General features: G+C 45.7%; 1 protein-coding gene across 1 annotated transcript in view; it reads left to right on the top strand.

Moving 5' to 3' along the window:
- Positions 1–10,202: 10,202 nt before the first annotated feature.
- The window catches only part of LOC116975010 (short-chain dehydrogenase/reductase family 9C member 7-like), a 65,546-nt gene continuing 58,222 nt past the window's right edge, over positions 10,203–17,526 (top strand). Inside the window, exon 1 of the mRNA XM_033023667.1 lies at positions 10,203–10,394. The gene's annotated coding sequence lies outside the window, so the exon portion shown is untranslated. The remainder of the gene's footprint in view (positions 10,395–17,526) is intronic.

The raw sequence follows: 17,526 nt of genomic DNA, 5'->3' as shown, positions 1-17,526 counted from the left end.
TCGGGCCGCAGATTTTGAAATTCGGAAAAAGAAAGAATAAATATCCGCTACCACATTTTACCGCCATCATTTATAGCGGAGAAATTTTATAGCGGAGATTTTTTTTTCGATTTCAAAATCCACGGAAATCCATTTGTGTGCACGTAAATTTTCTTTGTGCGCTGGTTGCAAAACGTGTGTGTGCTAGGGAGCATCTGGAGCCCCATAATTTTTTTTAATGTTTGCATTTAACTTCTACCTACCCTCAGTTTGTTCCACTTCCTAATTGGACCACATACAAAATTTGGTTGAAATCAATTATTGTCTAGGGGGTCCACGAGCCAATCAAATTTGTGTCGCAAGTTTATCATTTTATGCAAAAGGCAGCTATATTTATGCAATGAGTTACTCTGAAAAATAATAGCTCCTGTATAATCATTCTGCATATTTACCCTATTTAAGGTAGGGTAAATATGCAGTTGAATCATTTCACTGTTCATATCCACAAAATTAAGCATGAGGCAGCTATTTGATATATATTGGCATAATTAAAAAATAGCTGCCTTATGTTTTATTAAATACATTGGAGCTTATATATTATGTTGGCTACTATTTCTATATTTGAGTCATAGATACCTAACAAAAGACAGTGCTTGTCAAAATATAGATTTCTTTTTCAGATTTTGAGAGAACCAGTAACATGTATTCAAGCACTTCAATAATGAACTAATTGAAAATGCACAGTCTAATCTAAGTACCTAGTATTGCAGTTCACAGTTCATATCAAAGGTGCCAAATTTCACAACACACCGAGTCTCATGCTAATTGTCAATTGTAGATTTACGCTTGCGTAGGTTTGACGTTTGTTTTCTGTCTTGCTCCACAACTTCACTGCTACTGAATCACTGTGAACTGGTTGAAGCTAAATCAGCCATCTCTTGGTGAACTTCTCCCCTTCGTTTTGCTTCAGCATTTGCACATGCTTCCATGCACTGCATCTTTCCAGCAAGTATCTTGTCACTTGATCCGAATGATGCGGTACGATCTGTCTTCATTGATTGAAGAAATGGAACTTCTTGAATTTTTTATTAACCTCTCAGCATTTGGTGGCCATTATTGAAAAGTCTGATTAAGTTCAGTGTCTATTTGTTTGAGCTTTAGCAAGAGTAGCTGGTGCTGTTCTGCATGCAATTGGTATGGCCTTGATTTTTGCATTTTCATCGAACAGTTTTATCATCTTCTGACAAGCCTTGATCTCAGAAATCACTGGAATGTTTGCTTTTCCATAAAATGGAAGAACTTTGGCAAGAACAATTTTGGCAGCTTCAGTTCTAATTCGGGATTCTGAGACTCCCTTCTGAAGGTGATACTGCAAACAGCGTAGTACTTGGCGACATGTTGGTCGACGTGAACCTGTGATTTCTGCATCTGAAGATGTAATTCCAATTCCAAGACCAAAGATTCCAGCTGTTTTATGTGTCATCTTTGCAGCAGAAGTAGGTGGGGTGGAAGATTGCAACCTTCACGTGGTCCGCCCTGTTTCGACTAAAGCAATCAATGTGCACAAACAGAAGATCAAATAGAACAAGTTGTCCAACAACTTTAGGCTGGGCACGCCACACGAAAAAGAAGCAGCAGTAGGTGTGCTAGATCGTTCTTATGGTGGAGTTGATGGTGCTGACTTCCAGTTGATTGGTCATCCATTTTCCGCTGTGTAAAACTTTATTTCACAATAGATAATAGACAATAGGTGCAGGAGTAGGCCATTCGGCCCTTCGAGCCAGCACCGCCATTCTATGTGATCATGGCTGATCATCCCCAATTAGTACCTGCCTCCTCCCCATATCCCCTGACCGCTATTTTTAAGAGCCCAATCTAGCTCTCTCTTGAAAGATTCCAGAGAACCTGCCTCCACCGCCCTCTGAGGCAGAGAATTCCACAGGCTCACCACTCTATTTGTTTGAGTGTTTCTTTGTGTGTCTTGTGTGGGGGGTGGTGTGGGGGGATAAGGGGATAATTTGGTCGCCCCCCTCCACGGAGAGGCGACTTTTTCCAGGTCACCTCCCCCAGGGCCTAACATTGAGGATCGGTGCAGCCTTTCCCGGAGACGGGCCCGGGGCTTCAGCGGCGGGCACAGCGCGGACTCTCGGCGTGGAGCAGGCGAGCCCTCTCCGGGGCTAGCCGGAGGGGAGCGCTCTGTTCGCTGGCCCGCGGCAGCCTGAAGCCGCGGTCTGCAGAGCTCCAGCTGGCGGCATCCGGAGCCTGGGATCCCTCGTGGGGACCCGGGAGGAGACGAAGCTCTGACCGCCGGCCCGCGGCGTACTTCTACCGCGGGCCTGGCGTGGACTTACCATCACCCCTGGAGGGGAGCTTCGACCACCGGCCCTACAGTCTGCGGTGCTTCTGGCTGCGGCGCGGCGGGGACTTTAAATCTTCGACCGCCGGCCTGCGGCCTACACCAACCTGAAGCCGCGGTCTCCGGTGGGGAAGAGCCGATTCTGGAATTACCTGGACTTTTACCTGTCTGTGCATCTGGACACCCGCAGCGACGGCTGCGGAGGGTTGAGGTCCTGACCACAGGGGAAATTGGAGGCGGACTGGCCAAATTTTGTGCCTTCCACCACAGTGATGAATGCTGTGGTGGATGTTTGTGTTAAATTTTTAGTGTGTTTTGGGTGTTCTTTATAATTGTACCGCTGCTGGCAAATTCATTTCACTTGCACTTTGTGTGCAATGTGACGAATAAAACTGATTGTATTGATTGTATCTCTGCGAGAAAAAGTGTTTCCTCGTCTCGGTTCTAAATGACTTACAATAGGCAAATTAAAGCGAGAAGAGTTTTTTTTTCTTTCTTTAGTTTAGGGGGGGTTTTGTTTTTTCATTTTTTCCTTTTCTTTTTGTCTTTTTATCTTTGTGTTTTTTTCTACATTTATAAGTTTTCTTTTAAAGATTTAACTATATTTACATAGAGACTGTGTGCCAGAGGTCTATATTCAATGTGTATTTTGACACTGGTCTCATATTAGGTTATACCTGCTATTAATGTAATCCTGATGTATCAATATCATTGTTATGTTTATCATTATTTTTTTTACTCTGTTTTTTTATGTTTTCTTTTTGTTTTTTTGGAAAATAGACCAATAAAAAGATTTTAAACGAAAGAAAGAAAAATGATAAATAATCCCAATTCACCAACACAATAAGGATTGAAGACAGTCCCCATTAAAAATAGACAGGGGAATTTCCACACTCATGCAATTAGATATTCCTCTTGTCAAGCTTTTGGTAATGTACTTTCCAGCACACTAAAAATAGACTTGACTTAATCTTTCACAGAATTGGAAGAGAAACCAAATATCATCAATTACCAATTTGTATGAGAAAGCACCAACTGTAAAACTACATGTATTTCTAAAAAATTCGCCCAAACTTGCAAAAAATATATATGGTAGCTATTATTGTGCACATATTTAAACTCCAAAAAAAAGCTGCCTTATGTTGTTTTAAACATACCATCTGAACAAAAAGGACTCACTAGAACATAGCACTAATATTTACAATAACCACTAAAGGCAGCTAATATATGTTACATTCATTAATGGATCCTATTCGAATAGCTGCCGTATGCACATAGTAGAGGACGTAGCCCTCCAACTACCGGTGGACCCCCTAAACAACTTCCGATTTAATTTAAATTTCAGAGCTTATTATTTTCACTAATGGAACATTTTAAGTCTAGGTAGAAGTTAATTGTTTACTATGAGCACACTGTGTGCCAGAAGGTTCTGTGTGCGTGCACATGTGCACAGCTTAGAGGGAACATTCAAATGGTTGCATAAAAAAACTGTTGAATCCATAAGCTGATAATATTGGCCAAGTAAAACATGTCACAAATTGGAGAATCTCTGCATTTGCAAAGCCTGCTTGTCCTCTTTCTGTGAATGGTTGCAGGGCTATGAGTCATGGCTCCAAGGTGACCGGACCCAGGGAGGAAGTTGAGGATAAGATGAGGTCCAGATGTCCTTCTTATTGTTAATATGTAAGAGGGTTTTGCAGAAGGAGCTGAGCAGGTTTGAAAATGCATGATTAGGATTGGTCATAGGGTGGGGTGTTGTAAAGTATTGTAAATTATGTTGCAGAGAGTTTGTGCTGTTATCTTGTGATTGGTTAAAGTGTGGAGCCTTGTTCAAATTGTTTATATTACCTGGGGAAATGTTCCTTTACTTTGGTGAGCTGTCTTCCATCTGGAAGCTTCTGTGGAAACAATGTAATGGAGTACTTTGTGATTGGGTTAGGGAATTGTCAATAAATGTATTATATGATCTATATTTGTGATTGGCTTGTAGGGGCTGCCCCCCCCCCCCCCCCATATAGTTTAGTGACACGGGTCCGATACCCGATAAAAGAGGGGACACCAAATGGATCGGAGTCGATCTTCTTCTGGAAGTACACTCGGGACTGTGTGACTTGCTGGAGGTGTCTGCTCGCACGAGGCTGAGGGGCTTGAACGAGTAGAGACAAGGATCGGGCCCGTGGTGGTTAGGTATCATATAGGAAGTTCATTTGTGTTAGTGAGAATAAAGAATTAGTTGATCCAGTGGTTGACTCATTGTTTAACTGAACTAGACTAAAGGGCCTGTCCCACCAGCATGCGATTGCATGCGTCTAGCGCGACAAAACGTGGTCGCTTGAGGGGTACGGCCGAGCGGGGCCGGTCCCACTTTGAACCGCAGAGGCGTACGGAGTTGTGCGGGAATGGTCCCAACATCGCGCGGGGCTCCGAAAATCCCGCACTGTCCGAAAATTCCGCGCCCCAATGGCCTGTCGGCCTGCCGGCGCATTGAGGGCGTACGCAGCGTCTAGATGGCGTATGCAGCGTCTTGACATCGTACGCAGCGTCTTGACGGCGTACACCTAGCATGTGGCGTTGCGCGATGACCTCACCCCCAGCGTGCCGTTGCGTGATGACGTCACGGCCCGACGCCGTGTGACGTCCAAATTCAGCCGGCCCGCCTCCTGCCCAGCTGATTGGTGAGTATGACGTAAATTACGTCACGCGCGAACTTTGCGTGAACTTTGCGCGTACCTACCGCGAACTTAGCACAAACTCCGCTTCCGTTTGGTCGTGCGAGACGCATGCAATCGCATGCTGGTGGGACAGGCTCATAAGGGGGTAAGCTGTAGGAACATAATTACAGTTTTTATGCAACCAGTTGAATTCTTTTTGGCTACCAGATGAAGTCAGACTCACCGTGTGAACTGAAGATATTCTTAGTACAACTCTCACAACCTCTACAGATGCACTATAGGAAGCATTTTATCAGGATGCATCAATGCTTGGTTAGGGAACGGCTCCATTCAAGCGAAATTGTAGCAAATTGTGGACACAGCCCAGACCATCACGAAACCAACCTCCCTTCTATTGAAGGTACACAAAATTGCTGGGGAAACTCAGCGGGTGCAGCAGCATCTATGGAGCGAAGGAAATAGGCGACGTTTCGGGCCGAAACTCTTCTTCACGAATTTCCTTCGCTCCATAGATGCTGCTGCACCCGCTGAGTTTCCCCAGCAATTTTGTGTACCTTCGATATTCCAGCATCTGCAGTTCCCTTTTGAACACTCCCTTCTATTGACTCCATTTATACCTCATGCTGCCTCGGCAAGGCCAGCAGCATAATCAAGGGCAAGTCACATCCTGGCCACTCCCTCTCTCTCCCCTCTCCCATCGGGCAAAAGGTATAGAAGTGCGAAAACGCACTCCTCCAGATTCAGGGATAGTTTCTTCCCAGCTGTTATCAGGCAACTGAATCATCCTACCACAACCAGAGAGCAGCGCAGAACTACTATCTACCTCATTGGTGACCCTCGGACTCTCCTTGACCGGACTTTGCTGGTTTTACCTTGCACACAACGTTATTCCCTTATCATGTATCTGTCTACTGTAAATGGCTCGATTGTAATAATTTCAGCTGACTGGTGAGCGTGCAACAAAAGCTTTTCACTGTACATCGGTACATGTGACAACAAACTAAACTCAATTCAACTGACTGAAACTGAACTGAATATTAGCAACACCCTTCCCATCACTGGTATAATGGCACTTTAATGTCACATGTGCATAGCACAGTGAAATTCTTTGGTGCAAACACCACGTCTCTGTGCGTCCTTCCACCTTTCCTTGTGGGCATCTCATCAAGTAAACAAACAGCGTTCATGGATGGGTGGAGATTACTGACTCTCATTCGAATTGGACAAGAGATCTGATAAGGAAACGTGGCGATTAGATTTGCACAGCTTTGCTTAAAACTTTCTCCTTCCCCGGAGAGGAAGTGTGAGTGCCGGCAGGGAAAGGGTTGACATTAGTGCAGGAACTACATGATGTGAAGGAACTGAGGTTATGTGCTGTTTCTCAGTGGTTTAAGGAATGATCTGACTGTCGGAACCTCATTGCCAGCGCACGCTGTCCTCGGGACGGCTGCTATGAGGAGGAGACGGTTGTCCACCTCTTTGCAGAGTGTGGATTTGCAAAAAGAGTCTGGAGAAGTATGCAAGGGTCCCTGGAACTCTTTATCCCGAACAGCTCCGTCACAGAGGACTCTGTGATTTACGGACTGTTCCCAAGGACACATTCAGAGACTGACATCGAGTGCTGCTGGAAGGTCATCAACTCGGTGAAAGACACTCTTTGGTCTGCCCGAGCATTGTTCACCACCCAGCAAAGCTAGATGTCCGTCTGGGAATGTTGCCGACTGGCCCGCTGCAGACTGCAGGAGTACGTGCTGAGGGACTCACTGAAGATCGGTTCAGCCAACGCTAAGGCTCGGTGGGGGAGGGCCACAGTCTAGGGTCCTTCCGCTGCTGGACATGGGGGGCACGGTATGGTGGAGACGCCCTTCAAAATAAGGGAAGGTATCCCAAGCCAGGGAACCACATTTTCGTGGAATTGGAAAAATGTATAAACTGTATTGAACAATTTGTATAGCCTCCGAAAATGTCGGATTAATTTTTTGCACGGTTCACGCATCTACATTACTAAAAGTCTGATCTTGACCGCTTTTGGCTCGCTATGCTGTGATTTCCAAGAGAACGCCGCCACCTACGGCCGTCATTTTGGCCACCTCGCTCAGAGCCCCCCTCCCCCTTCCCATCGATGAAAAATCAGAGAGATATTAATGTTTTTAAATAATTTGCCATTCTCTCTGCTGCCCCTGCTGGAGGGAGGGGAGGGACTATAAAACCAGGAAATGGTGTGCCTCACTCAGTCTCTGCAAGATGGAGGAAGCCAGAGGTTCATGTCTCTCTGAGCTCTGAATAACACTGAACACATGTCTACTCAACTGTGAGTGCCCTGAATGTGATTTGAAAATGAAAATATGGTTGGGTTGAAGTATAAATGCACTGCTAATGGCTCTTTGGGTTGTTGAAGTGAAAATGCACTGCTAATGATTTAGAGAGATTTAGACCATTTGGAAGAGTGGGCTGAAAGATGGCAGATGGAGTTTAATGCTGATAAGTGTGAGGTGCTACATCTTGGCAGGACAAATCAAAATAGGACGTACATGGTAAATGGTAGTGAATTGAGGAATGCAGTTGAACAGAGGGATCTAGGAATAACTGCACAGTTCCCTGAAGGTGGAATCTCATGTAGACAGGGTGGTAAAGAAAGCTTTTGGTGTGCTGGCCTTTATAAATCAGAGCATTGAATATAGAAGTTGGGATGTAATGTTAAAATTGTACAAGGCATTGGTGAGGCCAATTCTGGAGTATGGTGTACAATTTTGGTCGCCTAATTATAGGAAAGATGTCAACAAAATAGAGAGAGTAGAGGAGATTTACCAGAATGTTGCCTGGGTTTCAGTAATTAAGTTACAGAGAATGGTTGGACAAGTTAGGTCTTTATTCTTTGGAGCGCAGAAGGTTAAGGAGGGACTTGATAGAGATCTTTAAAATGATGAGAGGGATAGACAGAGTTGACGTGGATAAGCATTTCCCATTGAGAGTAGGGAAGATTCAAACAAGAGGACATGACTTGAGAATTAAGGGACAGAAGTTTAGGTGTGACATGAGGGGGGACTTCTTTACTCAGAGAGTGGTAGCTGTGTGAAATGAGCTTCCAGTGGAGGTGGTGGAGGCAGGTTCGATATTAGCATTTAAAAATAAATTGGATAGTTATATGGACGGGAAAGGAATGGAGGGTTATGGTTTGAGTGCATGTAGATGGGACTAGGGGAGAATAAGTGTTCGGCACGGACTAGAAGGGCCGAGATGGCCTATTTCCGTGCTGTAATTGTTATATGGTTATATATGGTTAATGGCTCTTTGGGTTGTTGAAGTGAAAATGCACTGCTAATGGCTCTTTGGGTTGAAGTAAAAAAGCACTGCTAATGGCTGTTCAGGTTGAAGTAAAAATGCACAGCTAATGGCTCTTTGGGTTGTTGAAGTGAAAATGCACTGCTAATGACCCTTTGGGTTGTTGAAGTGAAAATGCACTGCTAATGGCCCTTTGGGTTGTTGAAGTGAAAATGCATTGCTAATGGCTCTTTGGGTTGTTGAAGTGAAAATGCACTGCTAATGGCTCTTTGGGTTGTTGAAGTGAAAATGCATTGCTAATGGCTCTTTGGGTTGTTGAAGTGAAAATGCACAGCTAATGGCCCTTTGGGTTGTTGAAGTGAAAATGCACTGCTAATGGCTCTTTGGGTTGAAGTGAAAATGCATTGCTAATGGCTCTTTGGGTTGTTGAAGTGAAAATGCACTGCTAATGGCCCTTTGGGTTGTTGAAGTGAAAATGCACTGCTAATGGCTCTTTGGGTTGAAGTGAAAATGCACTGCTAATGGCTCTTTGGGTTGAAGCGAAAATGCACTGCGTGGTTGTTTGGGTTGAAGCGAAAATGCACTGCAAGTGGTTGTTTGAGTTGAAGCAAAAATGCACTGTAAGTGGTTGTTTGGGTTGAAGTAAAAATGCACTGCAAATGGTTGTTTGGCTAAACTTGACAACTTCTAGTTTGCACTATATTGATTTTAGGTAAAATGCTACCACTTATGGCTGTGATTTTTGCCCATCTTACTCATTCCCCCTCTGCTGATCAGGTGCAGAGGATTCTTCCCATCAATGCAAAATAAAAGTGTTATTAGTGTTAAAAAAATGTTGAGAATCTCTTTCCTGTCAATCGCGCCATGAAGGCCACACCTTTTCCGGTGAAAGGGGGAGGGATTATAAAACCCAGAAGTGTGGGTGTGGCTCAGTCTCTGCATGATGGGGAGGGAGAGGTCACAACTCTGTCTGAGCTGTGAATTAACTGGACACACAGAATGTCTACTGAACTGTGAGTGTGGTGTTTTGTGTGGTTTCATGGTAGTTTCACCTTGCTTGAAATGGTATGAAACTGCATTTGAATGTGGTGGCCTTGCACCCTGCATGAAATGGTATGAAACTACATTTGAATGTGGTGTTGTTGCACCCTGCATGAAATGGTATGAACCTGCATTTGAATTTGGTGGCCTTGCACCCTCCTTGAATGGTATGAAACTGCACTTGAATTTGGTGGCCTTGCACGCTGCTCGAAGAGGTAAGAAACTGCACTTGAATTTGGTGGCCTTGCACCCTGCTTGAAATGGTAGGAAATGGATTTGAATTTGGTGGCCTTGTACTCTGCTTGAAATGGAATTTCAAGGAATAGCCGTGAGTCAACTGCCAGCCCACCAGCCATGAGTGAGCTGCCAGCACATCAGGCTTGAGGGACTGAGCTGCCACCCCAAGAATCCATTTGGCCCACAGTGTCCATACTAGCCCTCGGGAGACCAGTAGTCCCTGCAGCCAACAACACCCATACCAGCTCTCCAGAAAGCCCCCCCCCCCCCACTGGCCACCAATATTGGAATTGGTAGAGAGGTGGAATATTGCGTTGGGGGACCAGCCCTCCCGTGTGAACAAGGGACCCAATGGGTCCCACTTAGTCTAGTTGTATATATGTGTTACTTGGACAGGAGCCACACGAGTGGCACGGGTGAGGAACAGTTTTGTGGAATTGGAAAAATGTATAAACTGTATTGAACAATGTGTATAGCCTCTGAAAATGTCGGATGAATTTTTCGCATGGTTCACGCATTGTATATATTTATTACTTGAATAAAGTCTATTTTGAAATTTAAAAAAAACAGTGGTTTAAGGAATGTACAGTCGGAGAGCTGAACTTTGCCCTTATTTTTGTCACCTGTTCCGTGCTGCTGTGGGAGGAGCTTTTGTCACTGCAAGCCTTCACTGTTCCTGGAACATCTACACAGAGAAGACCACACACACACACACACATAGCTGGAGGGAAGCAGAACAGAGACAACAGACAACGCATCTGGTGCTCCAGAGCATATCAACATTAGGACAAACTCTTTGCTGTACAAACTGCCGAGGGGGATCCAAGGTAAGGAAAGTTTTAGATTAGATTAGATTAGATTCAACTTTATTGTCATTGCACAAATACAAGTACAGGTACAACGAAATGCAGTTTAGCATCTAACCAGAGTGCAAAGTAGTAAAATGCTGATTAAAACAATATATACAAATGAGGATATATTGATCTATGTACATAGGCATATACATGTTTGCTACCCAGTCCACCTTCAATTCACAAGTGGACATCAACTCATACACCTCAACAGTTATGGACTATATAAAATTCTGCACCGATAATGTCACTACCCACAAAGAGATAAAGACCTTCCCTAACCAGAAGCCGTGGATGAGCAGGGAGGTCAGACTCCTACTGAAGGCTCGCGATGCCGCTTTCAGATCTGGCGACGCTGAGGGATACAGCTCATCCAGGGCCAATCTGAAAATGGGAATTAGGAATGCCAAACTCAATCACAAACGGCGGATTGAGGAGCACTTCCAAAACAACTCTGACCCCAGGCGCATGTGGCAAGGAATCAAATCCCTTGCCGAATACCAGAAAGTTAACACCCCTCCCCCAGACAACGCCACCCTTCCTGACGAGCTAAACCATTTCTATGCTCGCTTTGACCGGGACAACAAAACCCCAGCCATCAAAGTTGCTCCACCCCCGAATGAACAACCCCTCAGTCTCTCCACCTCTGCTGTACAAGATGCACTGAGAAAGGTGAATGAGCACAAAGCTGCCGGCCCCGATGGCATCCCTGGCCGGGTGCTTAGGGCATGTGCTGGACAACTATCCCCAGTCTTCACCGACATTTTCAATCTCTCACTGGCCCAGGGTGTTGTCCCCACTTGCCTCAAGACATCAACCATCGTGCCAGTGCCCAAACAGTCAGCCACAGGGAGTCTCAACGATTTCCGCCCAGTGGCACTCACCCCTGTCATTGCTAAGTGCTTTGAGCGGCTAATCTTGGCTCACCTCAAAGCCAGCCTCCCCCCCACACTGGACCCCCATCAGTTTGCCTACCGGGCCAACAGGTCTACAGAGGACACAATAGCAGCGGCTCTACACTCTGCCCTGACCCACCTGGACAACAACAACTCCTACATCAGGTTGCTGTTCATTGATTTCTGCTCTGCCTTTAACACTGTCATCCCTGCCAGCTTGATCACCAAACTCAGCGGACTTGGCATCTCCACCTCCCTCTGCAACTGGACACTGGATTTCCTCACCAACAGACCACAGTCTGTTAGAGTCAACAACCTCACCTCCTCCACTATAACACTGAACACCGGCGTGCCACAGGGCTGTGTGCTCAGCCCTCTCCTCTACTCCCTCTTCACCAACGACTGCATCCTTAAGTACGGATCCAACGCCATCATTAAGTTTGCTGACGACACCACGGTGGTAGGACTGATCAGTGACAATGATGAGTCAGCCTACAGAGAGGAGGTCAGCACCTGACAACCTGGTGTGCCAACAATAACCTCGTCCTCAACTCCAAGAAGACGAAGGAAATTATTGTCGACTTCAGGAAGGTCAGAGGAGGCAGTCATACCCCCATCCATATAAACGGGACTGAGGTGGAGCGCGTCTCCAGCTACAAATTCCTCGGGGTACATATCTCGGAGGATTTGTCCTGGTCCCTCAACACCTCCAAAGTTGATCAAAAAGGCACAGCAGCGCCTTTACTTCCTGAGGAGGCTCAAGAAAGCCCACCTGTCCCCCCAGATACTGACCAACTTCTACCGCTGTACCATCGAGAGCATCCTGACCACCTGCTTCATGGTATGGTACAGCAGCTGCACTGTTGCGGACAGGAAGGCACTACAACGGGTGGTGAAAACCGCGCAGCACATCATCGGTGCCCCGCTCCCTGCCATGGATGCCCTCCACCGAAAACGGTGTCTGAGACGGGCTGGGAAGATCATTAAAGACCCCTCCCATCCCAACCATGGACTGTTTGCCCTCCTCCCATCAGGGAGACGGTACAGGAGCCTCAGGTCTCGTACCAGCAGGATGAGGAACAGCTTCTACAATCATACCATCACATTGCTGAACTCGGAGTCCCGCCGATAGATTTCTCCGGTCCCTCCGTCCCCATTGTTTAATTATTCTGTATTTTTGATTATTCTGTATCTTCTTTTTTTTTTTTTTTTCTATATTGCACTACTACGGACTGACGCAAAACTGCATTTCGTTGTACCCATACTCAGTATTTGTGCAATGACATTAAAGTTGAATTGAATTGAATATATACAGATAAAAGATTGACATGTGCTATATTCTGGTGAATAGAGCTTAACTGTAAATTATATAAACTATAAATAATACTGATGAGAAGGCGGGGAGGGGCTAGCACCAGGCCTGTGAGTTCAGCAGGGTAATGGTGTTTTGGAAGAAGCTGTTCCTTAGCCTGCTGGTGCGATACCTGAGGCTCCTGTACCGCCTCCCTGATGGGAGGAGGGCAAACAGTCCATGGTTGGGGTGTGAGGGGTCCTTAATGATTTTGTCAGCGCGTCTCAGACACCGTGTGCGGTGAAGGGCAGCCATGGCAGGGAGCAGGGCACCGATGATGTGATGGGCAGTTTTCACCACCCGTTGCAGTGCCTTCCTGTCAGCTGTGGTGCAGCTGCTGTACCACACCGTGAAGCAGGTGGTCAGGATGCTTTCTATGGTACAGCGGTAGAGGTTGGACAGGATCTGAGGGGACAGGTGAGCTTTCTTAAGACTCCTCAGAAAGTAGAGGCGCTGCTGCGCCTTATTAATCAGTTTGGCGGTGTTGAGGGACCAGGACAGATCCTCAGAGATGTGTATCCCAAGGAATTTGTAGTTGGAGACACACTCCACCTCAGTCCCGTTTATGTGGATCTTCTCATGGCCTTTGTGAAGCTGTTGTTCTGGAATGTTTAAACTGTGAAGTGGCTCGGTCACTAAGTACCCGGTATGAAGGCATAGACCTTGGTGACTGCTGGGGTTCACTGTATTCTCTAACGCTCCAGCAATGCCCACATCCCTATCCCAATCTTCGCCAGTTAATCTGTACTGAGGGGAAGGAAGGAAGGGGGAAGGAAAAAAATCCCTTGGCCGGGATTTTTTTTTTGTTTCTTTTTGTGAAACATAAGATTACTAGATTAAGTGGGAAAAAATCCCTTGGCCGAGGTGCAACAATACTTTAAAAAAGAAATGGTGTCAGGTTCTGGTAAGGGGGGATGAATAATATGAAGTTGGTATATCCCTTTCGCGCGGTATTTATAATAGAGCTTTCGTTTCATTTTTTTTTTTTTCCCTATGGCCTATTTCTTAACTTTCTTCTCTGATTCTTTGTTTAATGGGTTTTTCTTTTTGATCACTCTTTTACACTAACACGTCTATCTCTCTTTCTTTACTTTCTTTATTTCTACCTTTCTTTAAAGCTTAAAAAATGAAGGGGTACAATAAATGTAATAATATATGTGACGTACTACTGTAACTTACTGTACTTCTAATAAAAAAATATTTTAAAAATTCAAAAAAAAAATCCCTTCACCGTTGTACATCTTGTTCCTTCCCAACGGTGCCTCCTTCTTCAATAACTCACTGTTAATTCAGTTCAGACTAGGGTTGCCAACTTTCTCACTCCCAAATAAGGGACAAAAGGTAGCGTGCCCGGCTAATACGGGACTGTTGGCAACCCTATGTGCAACTGATGCGCATAAGGGGGCCTGTGATTGTCTGCATGAGATAACCACTGATGAGGTGTTTGCGCAGTAATCAACCAGAACCAGGACAGGGGAATCACTTGTGTGTGGCGTCAACAGCACATGCAACACGCACGCTGTTGTATCAGATCTAGGATCTGTCTGTAAGTGGGCCATCTGGTGGTTACAGAGTACAGAGTACAGATGCTCCACGACTTACGATGCTTCGACTTACGATATTTTGACTTTACGATGGTGCAAAAGCGATACACATTCATTAGAAACCATATTTCATTAGCCTGGCCTCATGGCAGATTTAAGGGGCATCGGTGCTCAGGGAAATGGGGAACGCTTCGACCGAACTGGGGCGGCGGTGGGAGTGGGGGTGGGGTGGGCGGTTGAGAGACGGCAAAGGGATTTCATAATTAAAACGTGGAAATTGAAAACTCTCCCAGAGGCAGAGGACTGAAGAGGAGAGAGAGAGGGAGGGGAAACTAACCCGGAGAATGAAAACCCACAAGCGCCTGGCGGCCCAACCCTGAGCACTCTGGTGATGGTACAGAAGATTAGGTGTATTAATATATTAAATGCATTTTCGACTTACGATATTTTTGATTTACGATGGGTTTATCGGAACGTAATCCCATCGTATGTTGAGGAGCACCTGTAGTGGCAGTCAAATACGGGACAAGGACGGTCCCGTATGGGGCAAACCAATTTAGCCCAATATACGGGATGAACCAGCTAATACGAGACAGTTGGCAACACTAGCCGTTGTACATCTTGTTCCTTCTTCAATAACTCACTTTTTAGTCAGTTCAGATGTGCCTTCCCCTGCAAAATGTCACCAAAACATTTCTGCCTCTCCAACTGTTTAAATCATAGAGTCAGAGAGACTTGTGGAGTCATACAGCATGGAAACAGGCCCATCGGACCAACTTGCCCACACTGGCATCTACACTAGTCCCACCTGCCCATATCACTCCAAACCTATAATGTCCATCTATCTGTCTAAATGTTTCTTAAATGTGATAGTACCTGCTCTGGCATTTTGTTACATACATCTACCACCCTTTGCGTGAAAATGTTACTCCTCAGGTTCCCATTAAATCTTCCCCCCCCTTTCAAGAGAGTTGAAGAGTGTTTAACTAAGAGTGTCTGAAGAAGGCTCTTGACCCAAAACTTCACCTATTCCATCTCTCCATAGATGCTGCCTCACCCGCTGAGTTTCTCCAGCATTTTTGTTTACCTTCGATTTTTGCAGCATCTGGAGTTATTTCTTAAACGTTTAATTATAGTTTGTACTGACAAAAGATTCTTACGTGCAGCAGGCCCAGTAACACAATAGCACACAGAAAAATATAATAACAAAAAAAATTTGATTAATTAATAACCAAAAACAAATGCTAAAACTCCCCAGGGTGTTACAAGGTTAATTCCTGCCTGGGATGGCAGGATTGTCATATGCTGAGAGAATGGAGTGTCTGGGCTTTAGACTGTATATTCTGGAATTTAGAAGGATGAGAGGGTATCTTATTGAAACATATAAGATTACTAGATTAAGTGGGACCCGTTGGGTCCCAGCATCATACGGGAGTGCTGGTCCCCCAATGCACTATTCCACCTCTCCACCAATGCCAATATTGGTAGCCAGTGGGGGGGGGGGGGGGCTTTCTGGAGCACTAATATGGGTGTTGTGGGCTGAAGGGACTGGTTTCCGGAGGGCTAGTATGGATATTGTTGGCCGAATGGATTCTTGGGCTGGCAGCTCACTCACTCACGGCTGGTGGGCTGGCAGTTGACTCACGGCTATTCCTTGAAATTCCATTTTAAGCAGGGTGCAAGGCCACCAAATTCAAGTGCAGTTTCATACCATTTCAAGCAGGGTGCAAGGCCACCAAATTCAAGTGCAGTTTCATACCATTTCAAGCAGGGTGCAAGGCCACTAAAGACAGCGAGTTGTGACCTCTCCCTCCTCCATCTTTCAGAGACTGAGCCACGCCAGAAAGGGTGTGGCCTTCATGGCGTGATTGACAGGAGAGAGAATCTCAACATTTTTTAAACACTAATAACTCTTTTATTTTTCATCGATGGGAAAAACCTCTTGTCCTGCGCAGCGGAGGGGGACTCTGAGTAAGATGGCCAAAAATCACAGCTGTAAGTGGCAGTGTTTTTTCTAAAATCAATATACAGAACAACAGGAAGTGGTCAAGATCAGACTTTTAGTAATATAGATTAAGGGTTTGGACATGCTAGAGGCAGGAAACATGTTCCCGATGTTGTGGGAGTCCAGAACCAGGGCCCACTGTTTAAGAATCAGGGGTAAGCCATTTAGAACAGAGATGAGGAAACACTTTTTCACACAGAGAGTTGTGAGTCTGAGGAATTCTCTGCCACAGAAGGCGGTGGAGGCCGGTTCCCTGAATACTTTCAAGAGAGAGTTAGATAGGGCTCTTAAAGATAGCGGAGTCAGGGGATATGGGGAGAAGGCAGGAACGGGTTACTGATTGGGGATGATCAGCCATGATCACATTGAATGGCGGTGCTGGCTCGAAGGGCCGAATGGCCTACTCCTACACCTATTGTCTATTGATCCATAGTGCAACCATGGACACAGTCGACAGAGGATCATAGTTACTGAGGTTAGAGTTGTGCAGTGTTCAAGGGCCTGAACACACTCATCCAATTGACATCATCTAAAAACTACTCAAGTCCTATCACCCCTTCCACTCTGAACTCCAGTATTGCAGACACAACACGCCATCAACATGCCAGAAGAAAGGTGTCTTCATGATAACAAACAGTACAGGCATTCTTCATTAATTTGAAGAAGGGTTCTAACCCAAAATGTCACAGATCCATGTTCTCCAGAGATGCAGCCTGACTCTGAGATGCTGCCTGACCCACTGAGTTACTCCAGCACTCTGTGAAATGTCACCTATCCATGTTCTTCAGAGATGCTGCCTGACCCGCTGAGATACTCCCGCACTCTGTGAAACATCACCTATCCATGTTCTCCAGCGATGCTGCCTGACCCGCAAAGATACTGCCTGACTACTCCAGCACTTTACATTGGTAGTTCCTCGTGTCTACGGTGCATTCAGTTTTAGTTTAGTTTATTCTAATTTAGTATATTTTAGTTTAGTTTAGTTGAATTTAGTCCAGTTTATTATTGTCATGTGTAGCGAGGTGCAGTGAAAAGCTCTTGGTACATTGGTACATGGTTTGTTCATGAGGGTGGCTGAAGAGTCAGCACCTCACTCTTGAATCGAGTCTCGACACATGACACAGCTCGGAATGGAATGTTCTGGCACTTTGGTGTTGTGCACGCAAACAATGTGGGCTGGTAGGGTTGCTCCTGTGCCTGGCCAAGCTGTCCATCCGGGAGTCACGGAGCCATGCGGATGAGGACTCTGCCCGAGCTGGCTGCCTACCACTTATCCGGGGTTAGGTCCGTGCCCGGGTGGTGTTAGAGTGCT

The sequence above is a fragment of the Amblyraja radiata genome, chromosome 7 (assembly GCF_010909765.2).
Source record: "Amblyraja radiata isolate CabotCenter1 chromosome 7, sAmbRad1.1.pri, whole genome shotgun sequence".
NCBI classification, from domain to species: Eukaryota; Metazoa; Chordata; class Chondrichthyes; order Rajiformes; family Rajidae; genus Amblyraja; species Amblyraja radiata.
This window is presented reverse-complemented; position numbering and strand designations above follow the sequence as displayed.